The 18053-nt window shown below is 51.0% G+C and overlaps 1 protein-coding gene and 1 non-coding gene across 3 annotated transcripts in view; both read left to right on the forward strand.

The window, feature by feature from the left end:
• Nucleotides 1-18053, forward strand: part of ABTB3 (ankyrin repeat and BTB domain containing 3) — a 288577-nt gene that overhangs the window by 47391 nt on the left and 223133 nt on the right. The gene's annotated exons all lie outside the window — the stretch shown is intronic.
• Nucleotides 3461-3540, forward strand: LOC138397770 (small nucleolar RNA SNORD74). Its single transcript, XR_011235878.1, has one exon. It is a non-coding gene; the product is annotated as a small nucleolar RNA SNORD74 (small nucleolar RNA).

Genomic DNA, 18053 nt, shown 5'->3' on the forward strand with positions numbered 1-18053 from the left:
GGTGGCCTGGGGGCCGCTTAGCCAGTGCTGCTGGAAATAGTTTGGTTTAAAGGCTGCACAGAGCTGGCTCTGTGAAGGTGCTTCTTTGGCTGCCTTTCAAAAGAGAGATTTTAAAAAAAATTTTTTTTTTTTTTTTTTTACTTTTGTGATTTAAGCTTTTGATCCCTTGGTTGTGGCTCTGTTCTCTCACCTTCTTTCCTGGCCTTGGAAGGCTGGCGGTCTAGGTGGGGGGACCCAGCAGTTACTGACTCAGCACACTGGCCAAGAAGGGCTGTCACCTGCCAAGAAGGGTGACCACCTCCTCCCGATATGGTGGTCCTCAGAGCGTGTTTATCTGGGGGGCACAGACCCCTTCTTCCCTCTTCTCCTCTTCCCTTCAGATTATGTTTCGGACTAGTGCCGGCCCAGCAGATCCAGAACCCTCTTCTCCCCCCTCCACTTTGTGATATTAATGAAGCAATTTCTTCTCTCTCTGGATTCTGGGACCTGTGTGCCCTGCCTTTGGCTTAATCCCAGCCTGTCTAGTGAGTAGGGAGATCATTCTGGAACTGTGCTGTGTCAGAATGATACTAAATCCCATCTCTGGGTTGTGTCTGCCATGCCGACAGCAGTCTTCAAACAGCCGAAAGATGGGCTGTGGACAGGATCCCAGAGAAAGGAGATTTAGGAAGTCTGGCCAAACCTGTGGCTAAATAGTCTCTTAAAGGAGGAGGCAGCGGCAGAAGGACATCTCGCACTGTCTGTCCAGCCCCTGGGAAGGAAGGGTTTGACTGGCAGATCCCGTTCTAGAATGAAATTTCACTGCTCTCCTGCTGGGCTCCTATGAAGCTCTGGGGGAGAGAAAGTGTAGAGATGGGTTGAGGAGAGGCCCTTAGCCCAGAGACCTGGAGCTTGGCCCTGTGTCAGCCAGCTGCCTTCTGATTTTAAGCAGTAATGCCTGGCTGAGTCTTTTGTAGTTATTCACTTGGTAGCAGAAAATTCCCTGCTTTTTCCTCTTATTTCGTAAATACTCCTAGAGTTGAGGACATAAATAAATGTATACTCAAGATAGATTATGAAATTGAGTTTTTTACTACTCCTCCATTCCCACGTTAATGGTGCAGTATACTTATTACATTTCTGTGTTAAACATTAAGAGGAAGGACATAATTCACTCTTACAGCTACATTTCCATTTCCACTTCAGCTTGGGTGGCGAAGATACTTGGTACTTCTGCCCCATGGCTTCTTTGTTTATCGCAGACATAGGTAATTGAGCGCAACACTTTTTCTCACTGAGCTCAGATGGGACTTCAGAATCCTTCTCAACACTGTTCTAGGCAACCACTGCTGATCAGAATTAACATGTGAGATGTAAGCTATTTGCTTTCCTGCCTTATAAGTAGCCACTGAGTCATCTTTATAGTTCTTTGTTAATTATCTCTAATTGGTACTTTGTACCTTATAGTACAAAGTACTTTCACTTCATAAAAAAGTGAAGATACATGTCTTCACTTTTTTTGCCACTCTATAAGGGGTTTGAGAGAAGAATCTGTGTTTCATTCATCTTTGCGTCATCCCAACTCTGCGCTATGGTCACCTTCAATACCTCTTCATTGGATCAGTGAATGATGACGTCGTCTCGTTAAGACTACGGGGACAGTGTTGCAATCGTGTTCAGGATCAGCTTTAGGTCTTGCAGCTCCCTCCTCAGTGACACGTGTCATTGTATATTCTCTGTCCTGAAATGAATGAAAGCCAACCAACAATTACCAAATAAAAGCTGACAGCACATTTAAGCCCATTTCCTGCCCAAAACCAGAACAAAGTGGGGACAATTTGTCTCATGTATATTTCATAATACAGGAAACTGCTTCCCCTGAGCCAAAATGAAACTCAACTTGATGTCTTTCTCAGCTTCATTGCAGCAAGTGTGTGGCACTGAGGGGTTGGATACAACCTGTGTACCCAAGGCGTATACGACCATGGGGGCCATACGATGTCACAGTTGAATTGTCACAGTAACCCTGACCTCACCTACGACTGTTCACTTCCATGCTCACGTGCTCGGCCAGGCGGACCTCCTGCTGCCCCTGAGGGTACCATGTACACCTGCCCAGGGCCCCGTCCCTCACGTTGGGCAGCCACAGGTCCAACCCTTCATCCGCCTCCATTCTCTTCCCCAGTGTCCCCTTATGTCCTCATGGCCCCATCACTCTCTTTCCTCATTTTCTTAACACTTATAACCACTGGACCTCTAGACCGTTATTTCTTATTTGTTCATTGTCTGTCTCCTGCCCTGGGACGTGCTCTCCAGGGACATTGCAGTTGCTGTCTCCCCAGTGCTCAGAGCAGGGTTTCTCAGCCTGAGCACTGCTGCCATCTTGGACCGGCTGATTCTCTGTTGTGGGAGGACTGTCTGGTGCATCGTAAGAGGCTGAGCAGCATCCCTGACCCGCCCATAGGATGCCTGTAGCACCCCCTAGCCCGAATCCTGGCAATCCCTGACAGTCAAGAACGTCTCCAGTCATTGCTGAATGTCCCCTGGGGAGGTCCAGAATCACCTCTGGTTGAGAACCACTGGCCTAGAACAACACTGAACACATAGTAAACTCAGATCTGTGATGAGAGTATGAATTAACTCTGCGTTGGTCGCATTCCTACTGTGTGCTGAGCACTGGCAAGGTTCTCTCCTACTTCCTGTTGCACCTGTGTGCGGACGCCTGGGTGAGCCCGAGGGCCGGAGGTCTCCACGGTGGGAGGGCCCTGGAATCTGTGGCCCTGTCTTCCCGCAGCGTGGGCAGGGCAGGGGGCTGGTGGCAGCCACAGCCTCTCTCCTCAGTCTGCCTCCCGGAAGCCCTCCTCCTGCTTCATCAGAGCACTTGCTTTTTCTTTTTCTCCCCTCTGCTCCTTTTCCAAATCGGAGGCTTTGAGGCCCACTTGGTCCTTTCCTTTTCTACTTCCTACATCTTACGGCCCCGGCCTGACTTCGCAGCAGACGCAGTTCCGGCTTCAGAACTGCCCTAGTTGTCTAACCTACATTTCCCACTTCCTGCTGGGAAGGATTTCTCCCCTGCCCTGTGGGGGTGGGTTTGAGGCCTCGCTCACTCCCCTCTCCCCACCCTCCCCTCCCCTCCCAGGTTGAGACCCTCCCCACACCAAGCCCAAGGGTGGCCTTTCAAATCTTTGCACTCTGGGGCCCTGGGAGGCACTTCTCGGTGCTTTCATCCTTCTTGGCCTTTTCAAAAGGAGCGTGTTCTTCTCAACAGTCGCAGCTCCACCCAGCCCGCTGGGACAGGGATTTTTGTCTGCTCTGCCCGAAAGTGATGCTTTGTGTATGTACAGTGAACCCCGGGACAGCATTTGCTTTCTGGGCCCTGGCGGGGGAAGATGGGCTCGAGTTAGTGGCGTCTTTGCTTACAGGCCCTGAATCTTCTCGTGTTTTTCCCCTGCAGGTACCACCCAACTGACACATTAGGAACACATTTAGTCTTTGAGGAAGCCAGGGTTGGTAGGGACATCTGAGAGTGTTGATGAATACCAAGGGCTCCGATGAAAACAAACAAAGCAACCAAAATTTAAGAACAGCTTCCCTCTATGGTGGATAACTCGATTATTCCTCATGCTCTGGTATCCAAACCCACCTGAGGTTTTGACTGTTTTCCCTCTTGGGCCCTGAGTGACGGCTTCATGATGGAGGAGGTAGCTGGCTTTGGGGAACGGTTCAGTCTTTTGGCCTCCTCTGCTCACATGACACGCAGAGAAACCCTTAGCTGCCTGGACTGAGGAACCTCCCTGAAATGAAAACACCACGGCTAAGTGTCAGGGGTTCCCTTTAAAATAATAGCAGTGACAACAGCAATAGCTTCTCCCTCCCTCCCCACCGTCCTGTCCCCAGCTGTCCCCTCCTGTCCTCTTGCCTGGCCATATTTCCCTTCACAGGGCATGTGTTACAAACATACTGGTTCTTTTGTTGCGCTCAACTCCAAGAGGGCCGGGCGTTTTCTGTTTTGATCACCACTGTATCCCCGGGACCTAGAACTGTTCCCAGCATATAAGTGTAGGCCCTTAGTGTATACTGGATGAGCGAATTTACATTTATGCTGCAGACTTTGTGAGACTGAGAAACAGAAGTACTACTGCCGTGGCCTGGTGTGAGGTTTTCTCCTTTGTCCTGGGTGTGCAGTAGTGATCATAGCTGCCGCTGCTTGAGAGGTTACTGTGTGCCAGGTCCATGTGTTGTTTTATTCAACCCTGCAGTAGCCAGTGTGCCAGGTGCTGTCAGCACCCATCGTACAGATGTGGGGCCTAGAGGTGTCCAGGCAGATTCTCCATTTAAGCCCAGGCCCGTCTGACTCCACAGCCCCCTCTCACCACTGCTCTGTGTTTTCCTGCTCTTCAGTGGAGAAAAAGAGTCAGTGGCTGCCACCTGGACTGCCTTGGACACAGGGATGTACTGCCCCTCAATGCCCCTTCCCCCACAGCTGTGGGGAGTGCTGCTAGCATAGCACTCGGCTCTCAGCCACCTTTGCAAATTGCCCCTGCTTGAGAGAGCTCCTGTGCCAAAGTTGCACCCCCTCCCTAGGCAGCCCGTGTCCAGTGACCGATTGACACAGGGGTACAAAAGCCCAGCCCCCACACACCAACTCAGGGCCACTCTGATTGGTCATCCCTGCTTTCTCGCACCCAGTAGACTGGGCTGAGGCCCCTGTTGAGGCTGCCTTACAACCCAGCTTCTCCCTCGGTTCGGTTCTGCTTCTCACCCTTCCTTGACACAGGGTCGAGCCCAAGAGCGCTTCCTTGAGAGTGTGTGTGTGTGTGTGTGTGTGTGCGTGTGTAGGTGTGTACCCCATACATACACCTCTCATGCCAATCTCCATCGCCTCACTTCTTGGGGAACTTAGCCTGCCTCATTGTCATCCCCCCCTGGATCCTTGTGGAAGTGTCTTGGGTCCTGGGGGGCCCCATGTGCTGGAGGTGACCCCATACTTGGAGGTGACTGCCAGGTGCAGACTCAGTGTACTTCCTCATTGTGGCTCTGAGTCTCGGTGTTGCCCGGTTATGAGTAACTCTTTGCTGAGGCTGCCGTAAGCCCACACCATGGTCTTGCACAGACGCCTGTTGAAGGCCGGGTGGTTTGGGACTGAGAAAGGCAGCAATGGGATTATTACCGTTTCACAGCCCACACAGGCGAGGGGAAGGCAGTGGGATGTGGCCACGTGTCGTGAGTAGACCACATCTTGGTTGTTCAGCGTTTCAGTCTGGTTGCTTCAGTGGCGACCCCATCCTGGGCTTCTTTTAATACCCTTCTGGTTTCCAGAAGGACCACGGCACGTACTTGCTCAAGAAGTGTGGGAAGAAGGTAAATGTATCAGCAGGCAGAGAAGCAAAAGGAACCAAATAAAGGGAGAAAGCAGGGACTATAATCTCCTTGTAGATCTCAGGGGACCCAGTCACTTGTAAATTTCTCAAATATTAGTGGAGCACTCCCTCTGTGCAAAGCCTGCGCCAGGGACTGGAATATCAGGTGATTCAGCTGTGGTCCCTGTCCAGAAAATGCTGTGACTCAGCCTTGGGCATGTCCCTTAACCACTTTCTTTGGCTTGGCTTGTGTCATGTAAAGATTGGGAGGTGATGTGATTGCTCCATCCTTAGGTCTCACCTGCTCCTCTCTTTGGCTTCCCTCCTCTGTGCATCATCGAGTGTGACTGCACCACGGCCACCACCAGTTGCCATTACTTCTCGAGCAGTTAGCATACGCCAGGCCCTGTGCTTAAAGCAATTTATGTACATGATTGTATTTAATCCTTGTAACAACTCCGTAAGGAAGGTGCTGTTACTGTCCTATTTTATAGATGAGGCTCTGAAGCTCTGGGAGGATAGGCGACTTGCCTATGTTCTCAGCAAGGGGATCCTCACAGTGCCCTCCCGCAGGAGAAGCCCACTGTCCCATCCTTTTGGCTCCCACCTTGACACCTCGGCGTGTCCCCTAACAGGCCCTTGAGCTTCCTGGTCCCGTCTCCACACGCTGGCCGGTCTTTCTGGTGTCCATTTTCACATCCCTGTCCTGACTGTTCATGCCCAAACCTACAACTGCTCTGGCTCCTTCTGCCTTTGCGAATGAGGATGGATCTTCTGTCACTTGTGAAAATGTCCCCTGATGGGTCCTTGGCTGCATGCCCTGCCCTGTGGACAGACATCGGGGTTCCCCAGGAGGCTGTAAAACAGGAGTCACTGGGATGTGAGAGCTGCTCCTGCCCTCAGAGCACAGAGCAGCAGACGGTGCCAGAAGAATCTGAGAAGTCTGATTTAGAGTCCCAGTGGCAGGCAGTGTAGGGTGGTGGCTAAACACTGGAGCTGTCAAAGCTGCCATCTTGGACTTCCCATCTACCTGCTGAGTGACCTTGGGCAGGTTACTGGACCTCTCTGAGCCTCTGTTTTCCCTTCTATGCAACCAAGATAGTAACAGTCCCCAACCCCGCAGTCCCTGCCAGTGGGGTTGCTGGAAGAGTGGATGAGGTGTGGCACTGCAAGAACTGGCTGCTCCACCTGGAGCAGGGCAAGGGCTCCATCAACGTAAACGCTGGTTGTCAGCATTGTTCTCGGTGTTACCATAAACTGAATTTCCCCCACCTTCCTTTCCTCTCTCACTCCCTTTTTTCCCTCCTCGGTATTAGTCATCACCCACCACCAGCAAAGCCTTGTGCTGAGGTGGTTGGAGACAGAGAGATGACAAAGACCGACTCAGCCTCGAAGGAGCTTCCAGAGCCTTCCAGAAGAACGAGCATCTGTGGAACAGGCTGCCGGGAAGCCTTGGCCCTGAGTCTCGCTCCCCGCCTTGCTCTGTAACTCTGGCACAGGTTGATTTCTCTGAGCTCCAGTTCCTGAGCGGTGGGATTACTCACCCTGAGCCTCAGGACTCGCGGTGCTGTGTCTGGCTGCAGGCCACAAGGGAGGCAGCCTACGGCCACCTCCAGCCATCCTTCCACCTTACGGCGGGAACAGAATTCTCAGGCCCCTTGCAGCCCCGAGTGGCGCGATGCTGTGATTCATCTGCGACCCGTAAAGGACCTGCCCTGAACTCCCGGGTGCAGCACAACGGAGTAGGTTCTCAGCGCTTGGCAAATGAGTTCTGAACTGAGCGCTGGTAAACAGACCTGGTATTTATGAATGGGTGTCACCGGCCTGCTGTTTTGCATTTTATCACCAAAGATTATGGAAGATTGGGAGCTCTTATTTCAGAGGATGCTTTATGGTTTTCATTACTCTCCTGAATCTCTGCATAATACGCTGGGATTAGGGATGGAGTGCCTTTGTTTCCTTGTTTGCATTCTTTTCCTTGTGGGCAAACCCGTAAAAATCAATAAAAGGCCAGCAAATGAAAGCCCTGCCCGCACTAGAACTTGGCTGCACGTCCCAGCATGACTGAGTTGGTCCCTTCTTGGTCAGGGAGCAGTGGTGGGATTCAGGATGAGTGAACTTGAACCTAGGTTTTTGTGCCTGTGTAGACTCAAAGAGGCCCTTGGGGGATTAGATCACACCCTGTGTTTACAGATGGGGAAACTGAGACCCAGAACTGGGAAGTGACCTGTCTGAGACTGGCTTACCTAGCATCTACCGAATGCGATGGCCTGAGTCATTAGACCAATTATTTTTAGGTGCCTGCTGTGTGTAATTAGATAGGATCAGGGAGCGGCCTTGTTTCTTTGTTTCCATTTTTCTTTCTAACATTGAGCCGAGCTGATATTCTGGCACAAGAGTCTCCAAAACAGGGTGCATGAACAAGTGTGCAGGATGGTGCACTAGGGGGCAAGAAGAACGTTCCAGAACACCTCTTCCTGTTCATTTTCTTCTCATCCTTTCAGTATTTTTATACTTTGTGTATATTTTATGATGAACTATATAATATGGTAGTACAGAAGTATACTGTGTGTGTATATGTTATGTTATATATGTTGTGTATATATGTACATAGTAGTATACTACGTGTTTAATTATAGATTAGTCGTAATCTGTACTGGGGAGGTACACATAACAGTGTAGGGGTGTATGAGCAGAGAGGTCTGGAGACCACGGTTTAGTGGATGCACAGCCGTCCTGACCATTCTCTCCGCCACAGCCCCACCCCGTTACTCTCTTTTCCTCTGCTCTGCCTTTGTCTTCATCATTCTCCCCGACATGATAGTGCATGTTTGTTTGTCTGTCGTCTGTCTCCGTCACCGGAAGGGCAGCTCTGCATGGGTGGAGTCTTTGCTGTGTCCACTGCTGTCTCCCCAGTGCCTAGAAGTGCAGGCTGGGCACATAGCAGCCGTGCCGCAGTGTTTGCTGGAACAAATGAATGGGTGTGGAGCCCCTGCAGACAGGGAGAGACACGTGCCACCAGGGCTGGCCATGGACAGCGTTAGGGCCATGCAGGGTGATCTGGGGATACCAAGGGGGTACCTGGCTGAGGCCTGAGGGGTCAGTGGAGGCTGCCTGAGGAGGGGCCACCTGAGCTGGCTCTTGGAGGGTGAGAAAGGAGTTGACCAAGAAGGAGGAGTGCTCCACGTGGGAGCAGCAGGGGCAAATGGCAGGGACGAGAGAGGGCAGAGAGCGCAGGGTCTCCCGCAGGGCTGGGACTTAATGTGCACTTTGAAGAATGGCAACAGGTAAGGCTGGAAAGGAGATTAGATCTGTTCATCAAAGGCTTCCGCATCGTTTTAAGGAGTTGGGGCTGTGTCCTCAGGGCAGGGAGAACCATTCCGACTGTAGTGTGGTGTGTGGAGCGTGGACTAAGAGGCCAGACCACCCGGATTTGCATCCTGACTCTGTCATTTGCTGACTGTGTGACTTTGGCAAGTTATTGAACCTCTCCTGCCTCAGCTTTCTCATCTATAAAATGGGGATGATAATAGCATCAGCCTCAGCAGGACACTGGGAGGATTAAACAAGTCATTTATGTAAGTCCTAGCAATGGTTCTTGGCATGTAATAACTGCTCTATGAATGTTATTTATTATAATTCATCCAAACTATTTACTGAGACCCCTCCTGCTCTCCAGGCTGGGGATATAGTCATGACCAAATCCCACATAAACCACACTAGCATGGAGCTCACATTCCAATTAAAGGAGAAAAATAATAAATGTATTAACAAGAACAAATCAGCCAGCGATGAGACCAAGAAGAGAATTAGAATAGGGATGTGCAGAGGTGACCAGGGATCCCTTAGGTTGGGCATTCCAGGAGGTCACCCCGGAGGAGGTGACTTACTTGGAATGTGATGGGGTGTGTTCAGGGGCCCAGAAGAATCAGAGTGTTTGGTACATAGAGGGGAAAGGGCAGGGAGGCCAGGACTCAGTCACATGGGGCTTGTCTGTCAAGGGATGGGCTCAGGTGGAAAGCCACCAGAGGGTTTTATGCTGGAACATGGTGGGATTTGACTCCTTTTTAAAAGGTCCTCGTAGCCGCTGCCTGGACTCATTGCAGGGTAGGGGGGTCCCTGAGATGGAGAAGAAAATGGGCTTGCCTGTGTCCCCGTTCTGTGTCCCTTCACGTCCTCAGTGGCCCCTTCACCCTCCATTGCTTCCAGTGCACTTTGTTCTCCCCAACCCCCTGCCAAGGCCCACTCTGAAGGCTAAGTTCCAAATGACAGCAATAGCTTGCTTCGTGGTTCTTTGTTTGGGGGCAAGATTAGCCAGCACGAGAGAGCCACGTTTGGGGTGCAGACGCACTCCCAAAGTCGGGGCCTGTAGACCTTGCCCACCTGCCCTGCACGTGTGGCTGGCCTGAGACCCCCATGCCAGCGTCTTCCATCCCCAGCTCTGACTTTACCATTTGCGTCTAGTGTCAGCAGGTCACTGAGACACACTGCCTGGAATGGAATCCTGCTTCCACTCTTGGGTGACCGGGTGACCTTGCCCAACTTTCTTAACCTCTTTAGAGCCTGGTTTTCTCCTCTGTAAAATGAGGATAACGATAGCAACTCCCTCACGGAGTTCTAAGTGAGTTAACATTCATAAAGCCCTTGTAGTAGGGCCCAGCACATAGCAAGTGGTCCGTAAGTGTTCGCTGTGACTATCGGTGTCATTTTCCTGCCTACTCAAGGGGAGAGGCGCCTGTTCTCGGCCTACCTTTCAGAGATGGCTGCAGGATTAATGAGATAATGACTGTCGACTGTTTGGAGCTTTGCAGAACAAAGGCACTGCATAAATACACATGATTATTATTGTCATCTTTATGCTTCGCCTGGGCAGGCCTATTGTGGTTGGCTGATTTATGGAAATGGCGTGTCCCTAGGTGATCTGCGTTAGTGATAAGCAAATTTCAGACAGTTCAGATAATAACAGTGTCTTCCATCTGCTCAGGGTCTTTCATTCTGAAAGCTTCCAGGGGCTGTGTAAGGGGGAACAGCGAGAGCGTGCCCATCCAAGCAGGGCTCCAGGCATCCAGCTGTGTGCGCCTGCATCTAGCCACCCAGCCAGTGATTAGCAGTGGGCCCAGGTGTGCCGGGCACGCTGGGCTACAGACCTGCACACCTGTGGTCCCTGCGGGCGTGAGGAGACAAACATACCCCTTGCAAAAACAGCAGTAGCTGAGAACTAACATGTCTGAGGTATCTGCCGAGTGCCTAGTGATGTTCTGAAGACTTCCTATGTATCGCGGTGTGTGATTCTCAACGGCCAGGAGGCAGAAACCCATTTTACACACGAGGAAACAAGTCAGGTGCACCCAGCTACTTGGGAGGCCATACAGAAGGATCCCTTGAGCCCAGGAGTTGGAGTCCAACCTGGGCAACGTAGCAAGACCCTGACTCAAAAAAAAAAAAAAAAAATCCACAAAACAATAAAACAAGTGAGGAAACAGAAAGGACTTGCTTAGGGTGGTGTAGCTGGGAGGAGTGAAGCTGGGATTCCAACGCAACTCGGGCAGCCTGGAAGAGCCAACAGCATCCTTAACCAGCGCATGAGCATTTCGGACGAGGAACAAGAAGCTTCCTCAAGTCCCAGTGGAGGGAAAGATAGGTTGACTGGGCGCGGTGGCACTGGGCCAGGGTGGAGATCCTGGCTGGGTTTCCTTGGTTTCCACAGTGCATCTTGGGAGGTGTCTCAGGTGGGGTTTCCTGGAAGAAAGACGGTGAGAAGTGCCTGCAGGAGCGTTATTGGGGGTGCCCCTGGGGTCAACTCAGGGATGCAGAACCGGACAGGGAGAAGCTGAGTTGCGGTGCACTCACAACGGAGGCCCCAGCCGACCCCACAGGGAGCTCTGAAGTGGGAATAGCCCTTCAGAGTTGTCCCCAGTTCAGACAAGGGGGCCAAGGCTTTGTCTAATCATTGCCTACAGCTGCCCCAGGCGGAGTGTGACCTTGGGCGAGGCCTCCCTTAGTCTGAGCAGTTCCTGGGAAGAGACTCGGTGGCTGGGGACAGAGTGCCTTGAACCTGCAGGCGGGGCTTGCGAGGAGGCCGTGCTGACCCTGACAACTTCTTCTGAATCACTGTGGAGTCAGAGGCCATGAGCAGAAACCAGGGCGAAGCTTGGACTTTCTCTCTTTCTCAGCCCCTGCGCTCCGTGTTGTGTCCCTTTTCCCTGGCGTACCTGCTGCCCGCCTCCACTTCTCCCGCTCCCCGGTGGGCTTGGCTCTCCCGGGACTGGATGGAGGCTCTGATGCCCACTCTCGGGGGTGGGAATAAGCCTGCCTTCCTCCTTCCTGGAGGGCGGTCATTCATTCATTCATTCAGTCATTCATTCGTTTTATTGTTCATTCATTGCAGTTATATATCAAGGAAGTGCCAGGTGCTGGGGATGTAGCCGGGAGAAGGTGACAAGGACGGGCTCTGTCCTCGTGGAGTCTGCCGTCGGTGTGCTAGACAGACAGGAGACAAGTCCCCACATGGAGTAATCTCAGGAGCGATGAGTACAGTGGTGGAAATAAAGCAAAGTTTGGGGTAGGGACCGAGAGCCTCCCAGTGACGAGAAGGAGCCGATGACTTACACATTCTTGCCTCCCCTACTTAGAGCTGTGCCTGGTGCAGTCTCCCAGTGCATGACAAATATTAATTATTTGAACATAACTGAATGACAGGCTGGCCTAATTGTCATCGTCAGGGTTGGGGAGCCTGTCCTTCCTTCCTGCCGGCTGGGGTGGGGTTCTGAGAAGCCCGAGGTGTGGTGCCCGCTGACTCAGCAGTGCTCTGCCTGGCAGGGCTGCGACGTTCCCTGGAAAGCCTCCCGCCTAAGTCCTTGCCCAGGCCCCCCGGAGGTGCCAATCAGAGCAGCGCTGCCAGCATGACAGCTCACGGGGCCCGATGGCTACGTGCACCCTCTGCGAGCCCCGGCTCGGGTTGGACAATCGTGTGAGAACGGGCGTTCTCTGGCATTTCTTGCTCTGCGCTGGCCTGGAGGGCCTGGTAAGGCAGCCCTGCTCCCACCCTCCTGCTGTCCTCCCTGACATGCCCAGCCTGGCCTGAGCCAGGATCACAGCAGGCCTGAAGGGGGACCCGGGGGCTGTGAGGACTCTGTGGAGTTTCACGAGACCAGGGTTCGAGTGAAAAGTCTGAGTTCTGGTCCTGGTGTGTGACCTTGACCAAGTGTTCTCTGGCTTTTAGTTCCTCATCTGTAAAAAATGAGGCTTTGCCATGCTTACCTTCTCCCCAGCTCACAGGAGTGCGCTCTCCTGCCTCAGCGCCTTTGCACAGGCTCTTCCCCATGCTGGAATGTTCTTCCCCATGCTGGAATGTTCTTCCCCAGCCCTTTCCCTTTCACCCAGCTGACTCCATTCCTCCTTCGGGTCTCAGACAATCATCGCACCTGCCTAACCAGGTTAGTTCCCTATTATCCACTCTCTTAACTACAGAGGGTTCTATTCTGTCCCTTTGCCTTTGGTCAGTTGTCAGTGATTGTTTGTGGAATCCTTGACCAGTAACCGTCTTTACATGTCCCAACGAGGGCAGGCACCTGCTGTCCTGTCTGCAGCTGTCTCCCCAGCACACAGCACAGAGCTTGGCATAGAGTAAATGTCCATCAAACAATTTTATTGCTGAGTGATTATTCAAATGAGATTACAAAGAAAAAGGCCCTTTATGAAAGTAAAGCAGGACACAGAAGGGAGGTATGTTATTACCAGTGCGATAATAACATTGGCCTGGGGGATGCATCTCAGGATCTTCAGGAATCTGGGTGACTTTTCTAGGACCTAAAAGAGGACTAGCTGGGCTCTGTCCTGGGTTGGCCTGTGCATAGTGAGCCAACAATACTGACCGATCGTTCCCTCGGCCTTGGTTATAATAAGAGCAGCCCGGGTAGGCGTTCTGGCAGATGGGTCTCGCTCAGCTGTTCCCCGCTATGTCCTTTTACTGCAACTGCCACATGCAGCTTTCTAATTGTGTCATGTCGTGGTGACATCCTTGGTATGTCACAGCAGCCTGGGCTTCCCAGGTGGGAGGCTGAGAAGTCGAAGGAAATGGAAAGAGTGTGTGTGTGTGTGTGTGTGTGTGTGGTTGTGCATACATGTGCTTGCAGAGGGAGGGTGTGGCTGAGACAGGCAGCTGCGTTCTAAACCCACTTTAACATTCACACCCCTGAGCCTGCTCCCGCAGGTGGGTCTCTCCTGCCCCTGTTGATGAGGCAGTCTCTGTCCTTGATCAGTCCGTCCCTAAGCCAGTGAGTGTTTATTTGTGGAGGAGCTACTCTGTGTCGGGTGCTGGGCTAGGTGCTGAGGACTGAGGGTAGCAATCCAGGCAGTGTCTTTGCCAGCTTGTAGGTGACTGTTTAGTGGGGAAGACAGACGGTAAACAAATCACCAGATGCAATAATGATACGGTAACAAGTGTTCCAGGTGCCGCAAAGAAGGGGGACAGGCAGGGTGGGTGTCTCATGTTGGAGAACATTCATTCATTTGTTCAGCAGTATCCTGAAGCCCCTGCTCTGTGTTGGGCAGTGTGCAAGGTTAAGTGCATCTCCTCCTGCAGCCTTCTTAGACCACCAGGCCACAGTCATGACTCTTTCCTCCAAACAGCCCATGACACTGCCCCTCCCATCTGGGACTCGGAAGTTTTTAACTTGTGTAATTCGTTTAAATTTAGCACTGATAGAAATACACATCTCGTATGGGAGCTCTGTTGCCTTTTTCATGAGTTTGGTGCTTATTCCACCAAATAGTTTGAGGAGTCCTCCCTACTCTTCCTCCTCCTCCCTCCTCATATTCCCCTCTCTTCTGCCTCCTCCATTTCTTCTCCTCCTGTTCATCTTCCTTTTCCTCCTCCTTCCCTTTCTCCTACCCTTTCTTTCTCTCTCCTCCCTCTTCCTCCTCCCCTCCTCCTGGAGGCCTGGCTCAGCTGTCCCTGAGCCCTCGAAGGCCCGTGCAGGGGACAGGTGAGTGGCATCTGTGCAGCACCAGCGGGGCTCCCCTGTTGGGGGTTCCTTGTCTCACTGACCTTCATATTCTGAGTTGCCCCAGGGCTCTGCTAATAGAGGTCAAGTGTTTGCATGGTGCCCGGCGCATAGTAGGCGCTCAGAAACAAACGGTGAACATGCCCATGTTGGTGATGATGGTGATGGATATTAGGGGCCAAGCTTTCCTCTCTAATTTTTCTGTGGATACAATAATTTAACAAAGATCAAATGGGTTTGCTCGGATTTCATGTTCTGTATTCCTTGGAGGAAAAGCATCGGGTTTACATTTTTTCTATTTTAGAGTAAATCAACATTAAAAATCAGAGTTCAACTTTTTAAATTTCCTTTTTCAAAGAAGCGGATATGAGTTGTAGGTGAGCGTTAACCTGTGGTCATTGGGACTGCACCTCTGTACTTCAAAGAACACAAGCTTATTTTTAATATTTTGGGTTGGAAAATGGAGCCAGAGGCTACGGGAATCACCTCAACAAATTTGCAGCAATATTCGATAAATTTTTAAAAACTAAACAAAAACTCTTTGAAGAAGCTACATTACTCAGGCTGTAGCCACTTACCTCTTCCAGTCTCTCCCCCGTAATAGCTAAAAACTTTTAATACTTATTACTAGGCATTTTACATCCTTTATCTCACTTAAGCTCAGAACAACCCTATCATCCCATTTTGCAGATAAGAAAACCAAGGTATTAGCAGGAATACTCCCCAAGGATCACACGACTTATAAATGACAGAGCCAGGCAGTCTGACACACTTCCCCATAGTGGTATTCTGCCCCCCAGTGAGAACCTGTTTAGATTGAAGATTCTGAAACCAGCATGGCAACTCAGACTTCTAGGTTAGGCCTCCTACAACACTCTTATCCAGAGTTACTCTTTTGGTTACTAATTGCTGCAGAACAAACCACCCCACACATAGTGACTTAAAACAACAACCATCTTATCTCTCAGAATTCTGGGTGTAGGCTGAGCTCAGCTGGGTGGTTCTTCTGCTCCAATGATGTCAGCTGAGGCTGCAGTCAGCTGGGGGCTCTGTTGGAGTGGGACATCTAGGATGGATCACTGACATGTCTGATGCCTTGGTGGGAGATGGTTGCAAGTCTGAGGTCAGGTGGGATTCTGGGACACCTGTGGGGAGGGGTGTCTGTCTGTCCTCCTTCCCTGGTAGAGGGCAACTTCCTCTTCCTTCTTCTGCATGGTCTTTCCAGCATGATAACTAGACTTCTCACATGGTATTCAGGGCTTCCAGAACTCACAAGCAGAAACTTCCAAGCCTTATTCTTTGGCCAAAGTCCTGTGTAGATTCAGGGTGGGAGGAGATTAACAAGGGCCCGGCACTGAGAGGGGTGGTCCAGCTACCACAGTGAGACTTCTCCTTCCACACAGTTCAGGGCAATGAACCTATGAGGAGTTTTAAAAGTACCTACTGTGTGGTTTACCTGTGGTATATCTTATTTAAAACTCGCACCAACCCAGGGAGGTAGATATTACTATTTTCCTTTTATGGACAAGGAAAATAAGAGACTAAATAACTTGCCCAAGGTCACCCAGCCTTGAGTTGGGGGATCCTGGGTTCTGACTGAGGGTAGCCTGACTGCAAAGCCTACGTTGTTCCCTCTCCAGCACCCCCAACTTTCCATCAAACCTTATTAGACAAGACAACAAATACTCACTGAAGTATTAGGATGTACCCAGTCCTAGGGGGAGGTAAGAGGTGGTACCAGTTCAGGTTTCTGCCCTTAGAGAGCTTAGAGTTTCTGCAGGCATAAGACAGGTCAACAGGAAAAGGTAAAACCAACAATACTGGTTAGTGCTGACATGGTCCTTCTGAGGATGGAGGAGGAGGCCACGGACTGACGACCTTGGAGGCTGCTTCTCAGAGGAATTGGGACTGAAAAAGAGATTCGGGGTTGGAGAAAGGCCTAAGAGGCCTGGGATGGTAATAGTTGAACTTAACACAAAACATACTATGTGCTTCACAGGGGTATAAGCACTTTACATGAATGAATCATTTAACCCTCAAGCAGTCCAGTAAGCTGGGTACCATCATTATTGCCACTTTACAGATGAGGAAACAGGCATAGAGAGGTTAGGCAGCTTATCCAAGTTCACACAGCTTGAAAGGTCATGGAACTGGATTCAGATTCTAGTTGTGTGCGTTCTGGCACCGCAGTCGGTGTTGTGGTCATCAAGCTTTACCACATCTTGTAAGGCAGGCTGATTGTTGGGGTGGGGGGGTCTTTTGGGGGAGAGAGTAGGTAAACCAGTTTGGCCAAAACACGGCATGCTTGGAGAGGGAACAGGCATAGCAATGACTAGCACATAAATCGTGCCACTGTGGCAGTTTATCCTTCTAGGTCCTCCTCACCTTCTGTCCCTGGTAAAGGCATTGTGGTCCCAGTTCTACAGGTGGAGCCTCCAAGACTTAGGCCAAATAACTTGCCCAAGGTACACATGTGGACCCCAAACCCTAACCTAGGTCTTCTCTGTCCAAGCCCTGCCTCTTTCTTTCATATAAAGAGAACATAACCTGATTTGAGGTTCCAGACTGCAGAAAGTCTTGACTTTAAATCTCATGAACTCCAAAGTGCATATTGGTGGTGGCTCTTGTCCAGGGGTTCTTAGCCCAGGGTCTAGAGATCCACTTCATGGAAGCCTCTGGTCCTCCTGCAACTCTGTGATGGGCGTGTGTGTGTGTGTGTGTGTGTGTGCGCGCGCGCGCACATGTGCATTTTCTAGGGAGAGTGTCCATAGCATTTGACAGTTTCTCAGAAACACTTGTGACCAACAAAGGGTACTTGGCTTCTGGAACTGGATTTTCTGACTTCAGATATGGGTTCTGCCACTTGTTAGCTGTGTGATTCTAGGCAAGTTACTCAGCCTCTCTGAGCTCTGGTTTTGTCACCTGCAAATGGGACTGGCAGTACCAACCCCATGGGCTGGTTGTCAGTGAATGGATGCTGTCTGGCACTATACATAGCACACAGTAAGTGATTAATAAATGCCAGCCATGACATTTATGCATCTCTGACTTCCTGGGCTTATGGTAGGCAGGGATCCCTACGAAGGTTAACTTCTTTGGACTTTCCTGCTCTCCAAGCCTGGAAGTAGAGCCCAGAGCTCTGGCATTTTCTGTCCTTCTTTTCTAGGAACCTTCTCCTAACTGTTCCTGAGGATCTGACTTGGGCCTCCTTGAGGGAGGTGGTTAAAACCCTTATTGTGGCCCACAGACACTGTGTGATCTGTCTCCTGCCTCACCTCCCTCGGCTCTGCCCCTCATTCTCTCTTCCCTGGCCCCAAGGGCCGTCCCGTTCTGTGTATGGGCCAAGATCTTTCTCATCACTGAGCCTTCGTTCTTATTCCTGAGTGGGACCCTCTTTTCTCCCGTCTCTTTGACAGCCTAACTCTCGGTGTCAACCTCACTCTCTCAGAGGGGCCATCCTTGACCAAACTCCATCTCTGTCCTTCTCTTTCACAGGACTCTGTGTTTCCATAGCAACCATCTAAATTTGCAATTAATGCTGGTCTCTGCTACAAGACTATAAGCTCCATGCGGTCAGGAATCACACCCCTTGATGAACCAAGCCCAGTGTTGGGCACACAGTTGGCACTTGATACATATTCACTAAAGTGAAGTGAAAAGGCTGTATTCCTAGAGAAAGGGTAAATTCTTCCTGAGCGTATTAGAGTTT

The sequence above is a fragment of the Eulemur rufifrons genome, chromosome 16, assembly GCF_041146395.1.
Source record: "Eulemur rufifrons isolate Redbay chromosome 16, OSU_ERuf_1, whole genome shotgun sequence".
Classification (NCBI taxonomy): domain Eukaryota; kingdom Metazoa; phylum Chordata; class Mammalia; order Primates; family Lemuridae; genus Eulemur; species Eulemur rufifrons.